The sequence below is a fragment of the Nerophis ophidion genome, linkage group LG05 (assembly GCF_033978795.1).
Source record: "Nerophis ophidion isolate RoL-2023_Sa linkage group LG05, RoL_Noph_v1.0, whole genome shotgun sequence".
NCBI classification, from domain to species: domain Eukaryota; kingdom Metazoa; phylum Chordata; class Actinopteri; order Syngnathiformes; family Syngnathidae; genus Nerophis; species Nerophis ophidion.
Window position 1 is genome coordinate 45,906,827 of NC_084615.1, and position 18,399 is coordinate 45,925,225.

The 18,399-nt window shown below is 45.5% G+C and overlaps 1 protein-coding gene across 6 annotated transcripts in view; it reads right to left on the reverse strand.

Moving 5' to 3' along the window:
* LOC133553186 (MAM domain-containing glycosylphosphatidylinositol anchor protein 2-like) overlaps positions 1-18,399 on the reverse strand; it is a 557,311-nt gene that overhangs the window by 130,248 nt on the left and 408,664 nt on the right. The window lies entirely within an intron of this gene.

Consider the following 18,399-nt stretch of genomic DNA (forward strand, 5'->3'; position numbering starts at 1 on the left):
TGGGGCTCGGCGTGGAGCCGGCGTTGGGGCTCGGCGTGGAGCCGGCGTTGGGGCTCGGCGTGGAGCCGGCGTTGGGGCTCGGCGTGGAGCCGGCGTTGGGGCTAGGCGAAAGCCCGCCAGGGACGTAGATGTCTCCGTGGAAGGAGACGCTGGCGGGGATGACAGCGGTGTGTGCCTGGCTGCACCGCAGTGTATAGTGGGCCCCCCTCCACTAGGTGGCTGCCAGACACCGTTCACACATGCGGGAAAACGTGCCTGCTCGTCGGAGTCCCCCGGTGCGAAAACCAGGGACGGGCGGGAGGGGACCAGGAGGAGGGACGAAGACACGTCCCGTGCCAAGTCCCAGCAGGAGGACAAAAGCGACCTCACTGTGGGCTCCACTGGAGCTCTCGGCGAACCAAAAAAGAGAGCGGGAGCTGGCAAAAAGAGCAGCCGGGGAGCAGCCGCTGGAAGCTGCGTAGGAGCAGGGAGAAGCAGCTCAGCAGACGACGGGAAGGATGGCGGCGGCGGACGTGCCGGTCGGAGAGCCGCAGTCGGCGACGGAGCCACAGGAGCCGCGAGACGTGAAGGAGGAGGCGGGCGCGCCGGTCGGTGAGCCGTAGCCGGCAGCGTTGCCGAGAGGAAGGATGGCGGCGGAGGACGCGCCGGTCGGAGAGCCGTAGCCGGTAGCGTTGCCGCGGGAGCCGCGAGGCATGCAGGAAGTGGCGGACGCGCCGGTCGGAGAGCCGAAGCCGGTGGCGTTGCCGCGGGGAGAGGGTCCGCGTCTGTAGGCTGGGACCGCACAAACCTGGCCTTCAAGTCCTCCAGGAATTGTGCGGTCCAGAACGTCGGCTGAGGATTGCCGACAGGGATTCTCGCGAGGTCACAATTTTCTGGCTCGAAGTTACTGTTGGGATGTCGCATGGCTGCAGTTGTGTGACCTCAAGTATGCAAAAATCCAGGAGAGCAGAAAGCCGGTAAGATGATTTTAATTTCATCAAAGTAAAAGATATAAACAGAAAGCAGTCTTGCATGGAGATGTTCCCAACATGGTTTTTAACTTCGAGCACTGAGGAGTGCTCGAGTGAAACATAAATAGACCTGTTGATTGACCGCAGCTGAGGACCGCTGCCAATCAACGGCGAGTGTGACAAAAACAGTGCTCAGCGGAGTAAACAGGAAGTATGACAAAATAAGAGCACTGAACAGGAAACAAAGTACAAAACACGAAAAACTATCAGAAAGTAAGTGACAGATCGTTACAATATATATATATACATATATATATATATATACATATATGTGTATGAAATACTTGACTTTCAGTGAATTCTAGCTATGTATACTTATTTTATTATACATATAAATAAAACAAATAGTTGAATTTCAGACGGCACCTATCAAATACACAGTAATAAAAACACAGTTGTTCTACTAACTGTACTGTGCTTACTGGTTACTAAAAAAAACAACGACAACACTTGGCTTTCACTATTTGAAAAACCTTTGTTCTGCCATTTGCGTACTGGAGAGCGATCTCCGAATCCGGGAACATATCCTTCAGGGATTTCTTGTAGACATCCGCAAAGGCGAATGGGATGTTGTTTCCAGCTATCAGCATAGCCATCTTTGTCTCAGCATAAGTTACACCATGGGGTCTCCATTTTGCGAGGTGGCCCATAATACTGGGTTGTGAACGATGATGCGCTGCGGACGCTTTGTGCTTCGCTGACGGTTCATGACTGAGTATATCCGTTCGGCCACCGTGTTCAATGGAGAAGTCTGTTAAACAAAATTTACAGGCAACATACCCCTTCCCCTTCGAACTCTCCCGGATAAACTGAAATTCTTGTTTCCATTCGTTTTGGAACCTGCAAGCGTATTTCTTCATTTTGCTCGTCGACGGCGTCGTCATGGCTGTAACTTACTCGTTCTTCTGCTTCGTCTCCTTGTGTGTGCAGTCTTTTATTAAAATCCATAGATGTTGTAACGTGATTGGGCAGGCAAGCTGTTTATATAGTGGGAAAGCGGACTTGAAAACAGGCTGTCCACACTCAGGTCTGCATGGAGCTTGAGGGGGCGTGGCTTCCAGCTCCGGCTGAATTTTGGGAGATTTTCGGGAGAAAATTTCTTTCTGGAGGTTTTCGGGAGAGGCGCTGAATTTTGGGAGTCTCCCGGAAAATCCGGGAGCGTTGGCAAGTATGTGCGTGGCTTTCCTACTAAATATGAAGAAATTGCCTATAAAAAGGCATACACCAGTAAAAAGTCAGATGTATGAAAGTGTTCACATGCATGCATCCAAGCACAGTTCTTTGTGACATCGCAATCTATCAAAATATATTGTTCAGATGTCTCTGATATGCAAAATAATCACTCTGAGGGGTAAAAGTTGGCTTTTTTTCGGTAATTTACCCCGGCATCGCATATGTGTGTAGCTAAAGTATCCACAGCCTGTTGAAATGTGCATACGCCAACTATGAAGTTGCAGTGAGCCAGTGCACTTTTCCACATCGTCAGTTTTGATACATCTCATCTTTGTCGTGAAAAAAGGCGCACGGTTGGTTTTAGTACCGTATTTTTCGGAGTATAAGTCGCTCTGGAGTGTAAGTCGCACCTGCCGAAAATGCATAATAAAGAAGGAAAAAAAACATATACAAGTCGCAATGGAGTATAACTCGCATTTTTTTGGGTATGTATTAGATAAAATCCAACACCAAAAATAGACATTTGAAAGGCAATTTTAAATACATGAAGAATAGTGAACAACAGGCTGAATAAGTGTACGTTATATGACGCATCAATAACCAACTGAGAAGGTGCCTGGTATGTTAACGTAACATATTATGGTAAGAGTCATTCAAATAACTATAACATATAGAACATGCTATACATTTACCAAACAATCTGTCACTCCTAATTGCTAAATCCGATGAAATCTTATACATCTAGTCTCTTACGTGAATGAGCTAAATAATATTATTTGATATTTTACGGTAATGTGTTAATAATTTCACACAAACAAACCCCGTTTCCATATGAGTTGGGAAATTGTGTTAGATGTAAATAATACAATGATTTGCCAATCATTTTCAACCCATATTCAGTGGAATATGCTGCAAAGACAACATATTTAATGTTAAAACTGATAAACATTTTTTTTTTTTTGCAAATAATCATTAACTTTAAAATTTGATGCCAGCAACACGTGACAAAGAAGTTGGGAAAGGTGGCAATAAATACTGATAAAGTTGAGGAATACTCATCAAACATTTATTTGGAACATCCCACCGGTGTGCAGGCTAATTTGGAACAGGTGGGTGCCATGATTGGGTACAAAAACAGCTTCCATGAAATGCTAAGTCATTCACAAACAAGGATGGGGCGAGGGTCACCAATTTGTAAGCAAATTGTCGAACAATTTTAGAACAACATTTCTCAACGAGCTATTGCAAGGAATTTAGGGATTTTACCATCTACGGGCCGTAAAATCATCAAAAGGTTCAGAGAATCTGGAGAAATCACTGCACGTAAGCGATGATATTACGGACTTTTGATCCCTCAGGCGGTACTGCATCAAAAACCGACATAAGTGTGTAAAGTATATCACTACATGGGCTCAGGAACACTTCATAAAACCACTGTCAGTAACTACAGTTGGTCGCTATATCTGTAAGTGCAAGTTAAAACTCTGCTATGCAAAGCAAAAACCATTTATCAAACACACAAAGGAACGCCACCGGCTTCGCTGGGCCTGAGCTCAACTAAATGGACTGATGCAAAGTGGAAAAGTGTTCTGTGGTCTGACGAGTCCACATTTCAAATTATATTTGGAAACTGTGGATGTGGTGTCCTCTGGAGCAAAGAGGGAAATAACCATCCGGATTGTTATAGGCGCAGAGTTCACAAGCCAGCATCTGTGGTGGTATGGAGGTGTATTAGTGCCCAAGGCATGGGTAACTTACACATCTGTGAAGGCACCATTAATGCTGAAAGGTCCATACAGGTTTTGGAGCAACATATGTTGTCATCCAAGCAACATTATCATGGACGCCCCTGCTTATTTCAGCAAAACAATGCCAAGCCACGTGTTACAACAGCCTGGCTTCGTAGTAAACGAGTGCGGGTACTTTACTGGCCCGCCTGTAGTCCAGACATGTCTCCCATCGAAAATGTGTGGCGCATTATGAAGCGTAAAATACGACAACAAGACCCCGGACTGTTGAACAACTTAAGCTGTACATCAAGCAAGAATGGTAAAGAATTCCACTTTCAAAGCTTGTACAATTAGTTTTCTCAGTTCCCAAATGTTTATTGAGTGTTGTTAAAAGAAAATGTGATATAACACAGTGGTGAATATGCCCTTTCCCAACTACTTTGGCACGTGTTACAACCATGAAATTCTAAGTTAATTATTATTTGCAAAAAAAATTATGTTTATGAGTTTGAACATCAAATATATTGTCTTTGGAGTGCATTAAACTGAATATGGGTTGAAAAGGATTTACGAATCCTTGTATTCCGTTTATATTTACATCTAACACAATTTCCCAACTCATATGGAAACGGGGTTTGTAAGTCACTCCTGAGTATAAGTCGCACCCCTGGCCAAACTATGAAAAAAACTGCGACTTATAGTCCAAAAAAATACGGTACGTATACAAGCTTTCTACATGAGGCCCCAGCAATGTCAGTCATTTCTGCTGTATCTTGTTGGTATTGTTGTCTTTTCTACATATGTCATGTGTAGGTGTACACCTAATATTGTGCATGTTCCTTATGCATCTCTAATAACCTGAAATCCTTCAAAATGTTTGCATCCAATCGTATCAAGGACCTTGGTAACGGACTCGGCCAATCAGTGACTTGCTGGTTGGCGGACTGGCGAATGAGAGGAGAGGAGGGGCGGGACAAGGAGAGAGAAGAAAAACAACAAAAAAAAAAAGAGACGAGAGATGGCGGCACCTGGAGAGTTCAGAGATTGACGAAGATTGGCCGACGGAGATTTGCGGTAGGAGTAACGATAAATAACCGTTTAGCTCTTAGTTACCGCGTGTGTGACAGGGTAATCTGGGCTACGGAACTGTTAAGGGTTGTCAGTGGCGTGTGGAAGAGCGGAAGACTCCATGCTAACCACGTTGAAGACTCGTCCGCCATTATACCAGCAACAAGTATAAGTCGTGTAGTGCGAGGCACACGTCCTCGTTAGGTAGGGAAAAGTGTTTTTTTTATGCAAGTGTATTGTTAGCCGTCATCAACGTGGGAGTCTCGTCACGTCAGAGGGACGACATCCAGCCTGTTGACTCCTGCAGTACAGACGTGTTTGTGGCTCGACCTCCCCCCCGCTCTCCTCCTCATCCTCTCATGCCAGTGATAAACGGTGCGGTTGGTGAGTAAAAAGACTTCCCCTGCCACACATAACTCCACCATTTGGACCGGACATTGCGCCCATGTTGGACAGGGTTTTTTGGGGTTTTTAACGATCGTCACAAACGGAACGTTACCGTCGGATGACCCAACCCAAAAGGAACTTTGAACTGAATGTGAACAAGAAGAGAACATTGTATAATGTGAAAACTGTGTGAGACTGTTTTCGGGTTTGCTATTAATAGCAAGGGTACTGTGTGTGCATTGTGTTCACAAACATACGACTGTTAGTTGCATATGTGGGATTTTTGCTGGGGTTTTGTGTGTTATTGTGCCACTCTAGTGAAGTGAAGGTGAACACAACGTGTTGGGTTTCTTATAGGGGTTACAGATTGATATAGAAATCAATCCTATAAGTCTATATCTTGTTATTATATATTTTTCTACTTTTCTGCCTTACTTAGTATTAGAGTACTAATACTAGTTTAATAAATAATAACCTTTTCCAACTTTCATGATACTGATTTTATGGTGAAGTTTTTCCTTTCCCTGAAGTAGGGGCGTCTCGTCCTCTGTTCTGGAGCATAATAGTTAGGGGGAATACAGTAAGTCCCACACACTGACACTTACATACTTATTCTGTACTTTAGGTTCTCATCGTGACAGGTTCAAATCCTAGAGCCTAAGCTATTGTGTTCTGACTGGACAGGCAGAGTGAACAAGAGATTCATAGGCTTGGGGGTTAGGGATTTAGCTCCTCTAACTTCCTGCCATTCAGGGAAGAGTGATTTACCCCTACTAGGCAGACGTAGGTCCCATCTGCTACATTTTGGCGTCACGAACAGGATAACTTCTTGTAGCTTTGTAGTTTTTGCACGATGGCTGAGATGGAAGAGTTAAGGAAGCAATTTAATGATCTCCAGAAAACAGTTACCGCTCAGACAGCTAGGCTGGGAGAACAAGCGGCCCTTCTTGATCAGGCCAGACAAGATCAGAGGGAAGCGCTGATGATGGCTAAGACAGTTATCGAGCAGCAGGCCAAGAACCCTTCGTCTTTGTATATCCCAAGAGAGAGAAAATGTTCCGATTTCACTGGTAGCCCAGCTCTAGGGGAACCTAGCGTTGAGGAGTGGATAGCATCCATGAAGTCTAGTTTCAAGATAGCCCGAGTTCCAGAAGAAGATCAAATTGAGCTGCTCAGACAGCACCTCAAGGGGGAGGCGAAACTAACAGTTAGGTTTCTGTTAAGAGAAGGAACTACTGATATCACAAAAGTCTTTGAAGTTCTAGAGAAAACCTATGGCGACAAGGTCCCGGTTGGTACTCGCCTTAGAGAGTTTTATGATAGAAAGCAAGGGTCAGGTGAAAAGATACGTGCCTACGCTTATGATCTTCAGGAAAAACTATGTAAGCTGAAACGGCGAGACCCAGGGCGAGTCCAAGATTCAGACCAAATGCTGAAAGAGCAATTTGTACTTGGGTTAAGAGATGACTTCTTACGGCGTGAAACAAAGAGACAAGAGAAAGCCCAACCAACGCTGTCCTTCCTTGACCTGATACAAGCGGCCATCACATGGTCTGAAGAAGAAGAAGCCCCTCCAGCTGCGGCTGCAGCCAGAGGCCCAGTGCGAGGAGTGGTTCATGCAGCGGCTGCTGAAGAAACCTCCTCTCCACTGACCCTGAAATCACTATACGAAGCTATTCAAAACATTTCAGCCCGCCAAGAAGAACTCTATAAAGCAGTTCACGGAAGGGAGCAAACTGTAATGCACACTAAACCTGCTAGACCACCTCTAAGAGATGAGGAAGGACGACTAATTTGCTATTCCTGCAATAAACCTGGCCACACGAGCCGTACGTGTCGGCAGGGTAAACCAGCAGAGAATAGAGCGACGATGACAGCCGTTGCCACAACAGAGTGTCAGGCCGAGAATGACACACAAGGCTCTGGTGGTTTGGTTTTAGCGGGCATTAAAGCCGTTACCCAGACCAACGAGAGGGACTCACCAGCTTCTAGTGGTGCATTTGGGGAGTGCTTCACAATTGATGTTTTGATAGATGGAGTAAAAACCAGTTGCCTTTTAGACACTGGTTCCGAGGTCACTACCATTCCAGAGAGTTATTTCAGGGAACATTTCCAGGGGACCGAGTGCTGTCTGTCACCAGCTAAATGGGTTCGTCTAACAGCAGCTAATGGCCTTGAAATTCCAGTGATCGGGTGTTTGGAGGCTGATATTGAGTGTATGGGCAGGTTGTTGAAGGGACGGTGTGTTTTTGTGCTAAAAGACAGTTGCAGCGGCCAGAAAGAAAAGGGAAAACCACCGGGTATTTTGGGAATGAACGTAATCGGAGGGCTCAAGGGTTTCCTCTCTGACTTCAAGGGTGTTAAGAAGCTTGACCGAGGTACTCTAAAGCCAGGCCATGCCAGCCTACGCCGTATACTGGCAACTATGGAAGAAGAGGAACGGTGTGTAGGTCCTAACGGGCGGATCGGGTTTGTAGAAGTCGCAGGGAGGCGAGCGGTCACCATTCCCCCGTTCAGTGAAAAGGTGATTGAAGGTCGCTGTAGGATACCACCCCGAGCAACATGCAAAGTGTTGGTCGAGGCATCTGCCAGGGCCAGTCTCCCACGTGGTCTACTGGTAGCCAATGTACTGGCCCAGGCTACTGAGGGGAAGGTCCCAGTGCGCGTGCTCAACTCGAGTGAGAAGACCATCACATTGTTCCCAAGGTGCAGAGTGGCAGAGTTGAGTAAACCCGATGTTATCGTACCAAGGGAAGTAGTGTCCGTGGAGGAGGTGGATGGAGAAGTGTACGTGAGGAAGGTTAGTCGTGGGGAGGTCAAGTCGGTAGAGGGGGATGGATCATTGTATGTTCCGGTACATGCAAATCTCGAGGGCCTGACGTCGCCACAGGTGCAGAAGCTGGACGATCTTCTCAGAAAACACAGGGATGTGTTCTCCGAGCATAAAAGTGATTTTGGGTACACTACCACGGTGACCCACCATATTCAGACTGGCGATGCAAGGCCAATTAAGCAAAGACACCGGCGTATACCTCCAAAAATATTTCAAGAGTTTAAGAGACACGTGCAAGACTTAGTCGCACAGGGGGTACTTAAGGAGAGCTGTAGCCCGCGGACCTCTCCTGCGGTAATTGTCATCAAGCCAGACCAATCTGTACGGTTCTGTTGTGATTACCGTAAGCTAAATGGTGTTACATTGAAGGACGCCTACCCACTCCCGAGGGTTGAGGAGTCATTGGATGCCCTTGGAAAGGCAAAGCTTTTCTCATCGCTAGATTTGACAGCAGGCTATTTTCAGGTGGCAGTCCATGTAGACGATCAGGAGAAAACAGCTGTTACTACACCATTTGGCCTATACCAGTGGACTAGAATGCCTTTTGGTCTTTGCAATGCCCCTGCCACATTTCAAAGGCTGATGGAGGTAGTCCTAGGTGATCTGGCATTTGACGTGTTGCTGATATACCTGGACGATGTCCTGGTGTTTTCTAACGACTTCGATAGCCACTGCGAGAAACTGGACCTAGTGTTCAGTCGTCTGAAGGAACATGGGCTGAAACTTAAGCCAAACAAGTGTTTCCTACTAAAGTCAGAGGTCAAGTTCTTGGGTCATATTGTTTCGGCAGCGGGTGTTCGAGTAGACATGGAAAAGGTCATAACCCTCCGTGATTGGCCGGTGCCCAGGAGTACAAAAGATGTGCGGCAAGTGGTGGGGTTCATGTCGTATTACAGGCGTTTTGTCCCGAACTTCGCCCAGCTAGCAAAGCCGTTACATTCTCTGATGGGAAAGGGGAAGAAAGAGAGTGGAGGCCAGCCTGTCCTCTTTGGTGGAGTAGAGAGTGTCAAGAAGCTTTTGATAAGCTAAGGGAGCACCTTATGTCAGCTCCGGTACTCGCGTATCCTGACTTTTCCCTCCCGTTCACTCTTACCACTGATGGGAGCCTTCTTGGGTTGGGGGCAGTGCTTAGTCAGCGGCAGGAGGGGGTGGAGAGGGTTGTTGCCTTTGCTAGTCGAGGTCTCCGGGGTTCTGAGCGAAATGACAAGAACTATAGTGCGTTTAAGCTCGAGCTGCTAGCCCTTAAATGGGGGATAACAGAGAAATTCCGGGATTTTTTAATGTACTCAAAATTTGTCGTGGTGACTGATCATAATCCTCTGCGTTATCTCGAAACAGCTAACCTCGGGGCGGTGGAGCAGAGGTGGGTCGCCCAGTTGGCAGAGTATGATTTTGAAGTGCATTATAAGCCGGGGAGGGAGAACACTAATGCGGACGTGCTGTCTCGGCTCCCTCGAGCACAGGAGCCTGAAGTGAGCGACACTGACAAAGACTTTCTGGTCATTCAGGCTGAGGAAGTGCGGGCTGTTCTATGGCCTGGACAGGAGACAAATGCAGGAAGGTCTAGTGTGCAGGTGGCTTCACAAGCTGCTGTTGCAGCGAAGGTTGCTGGGTATAGCTGGGAGGAGCTTCAGCAACTTCAGGTAGAGGATCCTGTAGTGGGTCCTATAGCGCGGGCAACGAAATGTAACGCTCGGCCCAACAAGAATCAGTTACAGGGGATGGCCCCAGAGAAAAAAAAACTGTCCTCACAATGGGATAGACTGAGCATCCGTCATGGTGTCCTATTTCGTAGTATTTGTGACCCCAGAGATGGTGAAGAGGTGCACCAGTTGGTAGTACCAGAGTCTCTGCGGAAACATGTGTTCAGTATGGAGCATGAACATGGGGGTCATTTCAGTCAGAAGGGTACGCTTGCACGTATGACACGAAGTTTTTACTGGCCCTCAATGAGCAGAGACGTACATGAGTGGGTGAGGCAGTGTAAGCGTTGTGCACTTGCCAAAGACATATTTCCAACTATCCGAGCCCCATTGACATGCACTAATGTGACCACCCCTCTAGAGGTACTGGCCATGGATTACACCCGTTTGGAGGTGTCTGTGGGTGGCTATGAGAATGTGTTAGTCATGACTGACATGTTCACGCGTTTTACAATAGCTGTGCCCACAAAAGACCAGTCTGCTAAAACCACAGCCAGGGCCTTAGTCAAACACTGGTTTGTGTATTATGGCTGTCCCTCTAGGCTTCACTCAGACCAAGGCCGCAGTTTTGAAGCCAGTGTTATCAAAGAACTCTGTCGTATCTATGGCATCGCCAAGAGTCGGACAAGTCCATATCACCCCCAGGGCAACGCTCAATGCGAGCGATTCAATAGGACGATGCATGATATGCTTAGAACTTTGACACCAGAGAGGAAACGGAATTGGAAGGAGTATCTTCCTGAGCTTGTGATGGCTTATAACAGTCACATTCACTCCTCAACGGGATACTCCCCGTTTTATCTCCTCTTCGGCCGAGATGCACGACTGCCTCAGGACATTCTGGGGGGAAAGGACTTGGAGCTCAGTGACATCGACAACCTTGATGATTGGGTCCTCAACCACCATGAGAGGCTGAAAGTGGCCGCGGAGGCCGCCGGGGACGCAGCTCAGGATGCATCACGGCGACGCAAACGTCTCTACGACCGAAAGTCACGAGCTGCACTTGTTCGATCGGGCGATCGAGTACTGCTGAGAAATCATCGACCAATGGGAAGTAATAAGATCCAGGACAAGTGGGAGCCAGAGCCCTATATAGTTGTCAAGCAGAACCACCCCGACATACCTGTATTCACAGTCAGGCCTGAAACAGGTGGGCCGTCAAAAGTAGTGCATCGAAACCAGATGAAGCATTGCACCTTTCAGACACCTGTTAGAGAAGTAGTTACAACCAGGCACAAGATAGCTGCATCTGGTTCAGACACTGACTCTGTAGGGTTAGTTTGCATTCCTTGCACTCCTCACAATACACCAACACCAGATGAGGGTATTCGAGTTAGTCAAAGGGAATTGATGGATGTTGAGCCAGAGGCAGTCTTTAGCGGGAACCAGGAGGGGGTGTCGGATCATGAAAGTGGGGGTGCCTCTAATGCTAACTCTGGGGACGGGTCTGTTTTGGGGGGTTTATCGGAAGACGCAGATAACTCTGAGTCAGATAACGAGTCTATGATAGTGAGCCGTCCACAGAGGAAAAATAGGGGTCAGTTACCTGTTAGGTATCGGGAGGGGTATGTTCTGAAGTGAATTCCCTTTCTTTGGTCATGTTTTGTGTCTTGATATGTGATTTTTTTTTTACACTGTGAAAAATGTTTTGAAAAAGGAATTAATGTATGTTTAATTCTGGCCTATGTTCTTAAGCTGTAAACAAACAGGGAAGTCTATGATGTGGCAGGGTTTGGAAGGGGGGAATGTAGGTATACACCTAATATTGTGCATGTTCCTTATGCATCTCTAATAACCTGAAATCCTTCAAAATGTTTTCATCCAATCGTATCAAGGACCTTGGTAACGGACTCGGCCAATCAGTGACTTGCTGGCTGGCGGACTGGCGAATGAGAGGAGAGGAGGGGCGGGACAAGGAGAGAGAAGAAAAACAACAAAAAAAAAGAGACGAGAGATGGCGGCACCTGGAGAGTTCCGAGATTGACGAAGATTGGCCGACGGAGATTTGCGGTAGGAGTAACGATAAATAACCGTTTAGCTCTTAGTTACCGCGTGTGTGACAGGGTAATCTGGGCTACGGAACTGTTAAGGGTTGTCAGTGGCGTGTGGAAGAGCGGAAGACTCCATGCTAACCACGTTGAAGACTCGTCCGCCATTATACCAGCAACAAGTATAAGTCGTGTAGTGCGAGGCACACGTCCTCGTTAGGTAGGGAAAAGTGTTTTTTTTATGCAAGTGTATTGTTAGCCGTCATCAACGTGGGAGTCTCGTCACGTCAGAGGGACGACATCCAGCCTGTTGACTCCTGCAGTACAGACGTGTTTGTGGCTCGACAAGAAGAGAACATTGTATAATGTGAAAACTGTGTGAGACTGTTTTCGGGTTTGCTATTAATAGCAAGGGTACTGTGTGTGCATTGTGTTCACAAACATACGACTGTTAGTTGCATATGTGGGATTTTTGCTGGGGTTTTGTGTGTTATTGTGCCACTCTAGTGAAGTGAAGGTGAACACAACGTGTTGGGTTTCTTATAGGGGTTACAGATTGATATAGAAATCAATCCTATAAGTCTATATCTTGTTATTATATATTTTTCTACTTTTCTGCCTTACTTAGTATTAGAGTACTAATACTAGTTTAATAAATAATAACCTTTTCCAACTTTCATGATACTGATTTTATGGTGAAGTTTTTCCTTTCCCTGAAGTAGGGGCGTCTCGTCCTCTGTTCTGGAGCATAATAGTTAGGGGGAATACTGTAAGTCCCACACACTGACACTTACATACTTATTCTGTACTTTAGGTTCTCATCGTGACAGGTTCAAATCCTAGAGCCTAAGCTATTGTGTTCTGACTGGACAGGCAGAGTGAACACGAGATTCATAGGCTTGGGGGTTAGGGATTTAGCTCCTCTAACTTCCTGCCATTCAGGGAAGAGTGATTTACCCCTACTAGGCAGACGTAGGTCCCGTCTGCTACACATGCAGCACAGGGAGTCGCTGGAACTAGTGTTGGCTCGCCTGTTGGGAAATGAGTGTATATTTTACACTCATGACTCACTAAGCTGCCTCCATCAACCAAATTTGGGGCCGTGGAAAAGAGGTGTTTGGCGCAACTTGTTAATTCGACTTTGAGATAAAGTATCGATGCGGTTGCATCAATGACAATGCTGACACTCTGTTTAGTCAGTGTGTGGCTACATCAGATGTAGCCACTAACAAACTGCCAGGTATGCCCATCCATCGCAGTCCCTGATTTCTGCCCTAGCAGGTAATTATGTGGGTGACATTGGTGCTTTGCAAGGGGCCTTTGAAGATAATTGTTGTTTTATTTGCAGGAGCGCAGCACAGCCAACTCCAACAGAGCGTTGTAGTCATTCCAAACCAAGGTTGATCTTACTCCAGCAATATGGTTGTTTCGTCTCAACGGACAAAGCATTGTATCACTGTGGAGAGGCGGAGCCGATGGGCCGACGGCAGGGCAGGGTATGCTTTGGCCCTGCTCAAGATGGCGGCCAGGAGGCGGAGAATGCAGCAGAACGAGGAGGCGGGGCGTGCCTGGAGCGACGCTGCAGTAATCGAGATCAGGTGCGTGCCTCACACACAGTTTCACAATTTGCATAACTCCTCACAGTATTTAAGAGGGGAGAAGGAGGAAAGACAGGAGAGGAGTTGGAGTGTGCGCAGCACTGAGGAGAGCAATCAGAGAGCGAGCCACGAGAGCCACAGAGCAACAGAGAACAGCACAGGAAAGACGCGGCCGACTGAAAAGAAGACCGGAGCGAGCAGCGGAGGAGGAGCTGAAAGAGCGACCGACCGACGCTGCCAGCAGACTTTATTGAAAAATAAGGAGTCAAACCTGTGCGAAGCCACGTCGTTCCTGTATGGTCCACGCAACCTACACGATGACGGCTTAAGACTGTCACAATCACCATCTCTCCCTGCCTGACGATGGGGAAGAAATCTTTCAGGTACTTTTACAAGCTTAATTTAAGGAGCAGACCCTGGAAAAGCTGCACGAAGAACATGAGCCATCAGGGTATCGAAAGGACCATTGAACTGGTGTGCCAACGATGCTACTGACCTAGGATGTTTTTGGATATTAAATGGTCTGTGCAGGAGTGTGAACGACGCGAAGGTGGAAAAGACCCACTTCCCTATAGCTATATGGGCCATCTGCTTGCTTTGAAGCAGAATTAAATCTTGGCAATTGATTTTACTATTTTGTAACCATCTGGTAGTGGGATTGAGAACGTACTGACATGTTTACCAAATATCTTGTACAATGGCTGTCCCAATCCGGGATCAAAGGGCTTCTACTGCTGAAGTCTTGACTAGCAACTGCTTTTTCAAATTTGGGCTTCCGAGTCGCATTCATTCTGACCAGGGTACAAGCTTTAAAAGTGCACTGCTTAACCAATTATGTCAACTATATGGTAATGGAACATCTAGGACTACTCCTTACCACCTAGCATATTTGCTTAAGAAAAAAAAACCCTATGAAATATACAGTTTTACTTCATGATCCTGCCTGACCCTTTTTGGTTTAGTGTTGTGTTTCAGTGTTTGCTGTTTTCTTTCTGCCCAACACTCATATTTTGGTTCTTCTTCCTGTGTTTGGTTTGCCTCACATTACCCCACACCTACTCTTAATGAGTGATCAGGGGACTCACACACTGCTGATCACTAAATAGTAGCATTTGTTGTTGAATGTTTGTGGTGTGCCTTTTGGTGATATATGTATATTAATTAAACAATAAATAAACTGAATAACTTTACTGTCATCGATAAATTGCCATGTTTGTTTTCTTTGTCTCTTGCTTTCTAACAGGGTAAAAGAAAGCTCACTCTGTGCATCGCTCTCAGCACCTCAGTACATCAGTTCAATAACAGAATACAATTAACGCAGTGATCCCTCTTGTCAAATCATTCACAATATTAGTATTGATTAGTGGAGGTGGGACCGCCAGTTTACACACGGTGGATCCACTGATTTGTTGCTGGTGAGCAAGACTAAGTAACACAAATCTGAAAGGAAAAAGATGATTGCCATTGGGACTATTTCGGCTTCAAACTGAATGAGTATAATGAGCCCATTAACGCAGACAAACAAACAAATATGTCGAATTTGTTTTTAAAAAACGAACCAAAAAGAACACCCAACCTAATTAGGGAAAAAAACGTTTTATATGTATTGAAGTAAATGTTTTACCAACCAAGTTTGGGGCTCAATTTTAATTTTATTGTTTTCTTACTTATTTAGGAAAATCCAAAGTGCTTCACCTTCCAATAACAATGGTAAAAAACAGATGCCATATAAAAGTGTATTGCATTTGAAAGGAATATTTGCATTATTATTATTTTATACAGTATGATGATTACATTAGTGCTTAATTTTGGTGTCAAAATAATGCTGAGAATGTCACTTATTGGCAATATCATCCAGCAAAATGTGTTATAGGTTCAGTCCAATAGGTTACATTGTTATTACATTAATATTTGCAGTATTAGTATTGTAGACAGTACGATGATCATCAGTGATTAATTTGGTCTCAAAATAATGCTGACTATATTATTTATTGCCAAAATTGTCAAGGAAAGTTTGTTAGGTCCAGGCCTACAGGTTTTATGTGTTCACTACTTTTTCTATGCAAACGGTGGACTTTATTTCATTTGCATAGGGTGCTGTTAAAAGATGAGAGGACCATCCATCCATCCATTTTCAACCGCTTATTTCCTTCAGGGTAGCGGGGGGCGCTGGAGCATATCTTAGCTACAATTGGGTGGAAGGCGGCATACACCCTGGACAAGTCACCATCTCATCACAGGTCCAACACAGACAGACAGACCAAATTCACACTCACATTCACACACTAGGGCCAATTTAGTGGAGTGAACGCATAAATCATGAAAGGCAGCAAACAAAGAAAGAGGAGAGGAAAGACTCTAAGGGTGGTCAAACATGACGGAATATTTCTCCTTCCGTTCGTTTTAAAACGAGCAGCTTCAAGCATGTGCCTCACAATACAAAGGTCCTGGGTTCAATCTCCGGGCTCGGGATCTTTCTGTGTGGAGTTTGCATGTTTTCCCCGTGACTGCATGGGTTCCCTCCAGGTACTACGGCTTCCTCCAACCTCCAAAGACATGCACCTGGGGATGGGTTGACACACTAAATTGGCCCTAGTGTGTGAATGTGAGTGTGAAGGATGTCTGTCTATCTGTGTTGGCCCTGCGATGATGTAGCGACTTGTCCAGGGTGTACCCCGCCTACCACCCAACTGCAGCTGAGATAGGCTCCAGCACCCCCCGCGATCCCCAAAGGGACAAGCGGCAAAAATGGATGGCTGGATGGCCTTAGGCATCAAAGCTTGAAGCCAAAGCAAAGCAGTGCAAATTACATCCTTCATGATCAACTTGGGTTTTGTAGCTTGTTGATGCAGCATGGACACACTCTACTGACATAGTACAATCTGTGTGTGTGTGTGTGTGTGTGTGTGTGTGTGTGTGCGTGTTGGCGGGATCACAAGCCGCAATGTTAGCAAATATTTAATGAACATCACACTGAAGCGCAGCTCGTTCGTCTCACGTGCGCATGATTCGTATGTCAGCCAAAGACCAACGTTGATCCTGCATCATGGCAGTGGAGATTTCCAAGAGAGCCAGCGTAATGGGGATGTGTCACGGAAGACTTCACGGATGACAGCGAAGGACTCCAATCGAATAATGCAGCTTTTTTTTTTCCTTTTGAATTGATTTAGCATTTAAAACTCAGGGTGCCACACATTTGCCTTTTAGCAAGCAGTCCAGATGGTGGGAATGTGGAGCACTGAGAAATAGAGATGGAGGATGAAAGGGATGACGTTTGAGCGACAGCAGGTGGACAAGGACGCGTCGCAACAATGTCTACCTGCTTCGCCCACAGGGGAAGATTGGTGACACGCAACAGCTTTTCAAACAGCAAGGAGAAGTTTGAGCAATTCAGGAAGAACTTTACTGACAATGTTGTTCTGTCTTGAAACAGTTTGAGACCCCGAAAGGGATAAGTGGTAGGAAATGGATGGATGGATGCTGCCTAAATGGGCAGCCAAATAGACTATAAAGGGAGAGACCATATTTTAGTTCCTTTTGTGACTGGCAAAGCATGTTATTACAAAATGTGACTTTTGGGCTTTTTGTTTTGTCATCAACTTGCTTTACTGCAAGTTTAGTTTATATTTATTATTATTATTATTATTATTATCTTATTATTTATTATTATTATTATTTAGTCAGGATGTAAATCTTAAAACAACTTATGATGAACTTTGATTCCGACTATTGGGGTGACAATTTGATACAGAGTTGATTAATAATTTAAACTGATTCTTGCAATATGTTATTTGGTATAAAAAATAAAAAAAAAAACAGGTTGCAGTTTACAAAAGGTCCTTTCGGCTGCTGATGAATCCCGCATGTGTGCAGCAAGTAAGCAAGAGATCGACAAAAATACATAGTTTTAAAATAATGCTTAAAAAATGCATATAGATAAATATACGAATCGACAAGCGGTACAAAATGGATGGTTGGATTCTATATTGACAGATATAAATATAAAAATAATATGATATATACATATATTTATATATATCTTGATTGGATTATCCAGAGAATAGTGCTCAATACCGTGGTAGAGCGCAATATGTATGTGTGGGAAAAATCACAAGACTACTTTATCTCTACAGAACTGTTTCATGAGGGGTACCCTCAATTATCAGGAGATTTTTCATTTTTTTTCTCCTGATATCTCTGCTTATTATCGGGCAGAAGGCGGCGTACACCCTGGACAAGTCGCCACCTCATCACAGGGCCAACACAGATAGACAGACAACATTCACACTCACATTCACACACTAGGGCCCATTTAGTGTTGCCAATCAACCATACTTGCCAACCTTGAGACCTCCGATTTCGGGAGGTGAGGGGCGGGGGGGCATGGTCGAGGGTTAGGCGGAGGCGTGGTTGGGGCGGGGGGCGTGGTTAAGAGGGGAGGAGTATAATTCACCAACTCGAGTATTTCATATATGTTTCATATGTATACTTCACTTTCAGTGAATTCTAGCTATATATGTATTTATTTTATTATAAATATTAATAAAACAAATAGTTGAATTTCTGACGGCACCTATCAAATACACAGTAATGAAAAAACAGTTGTTCTACTAACTGTACTGTGCTTGCTGGTTACTAAAAAAAACAACAACAACACTTACTTTCCACTATTTGAGTAACCTTTGTTCTGCCATTTACGTACTGGCAAGCGATCTCTGAATCGGGGAACATATCCTTCACGGATTTTTTGTAGACACCCGCAAATGAGAACGGGATGTTGCTTCCAGCTATCAGCATAGCCATCTTTGTCTCATCATAAGTTACACCATCGGGTCTCCATTTTGCGAGGTGGCCCCTAATACTGGGTTGTGAACGATGCTGCGCTGCGGACGCTTTGTGTTTCGCCGAC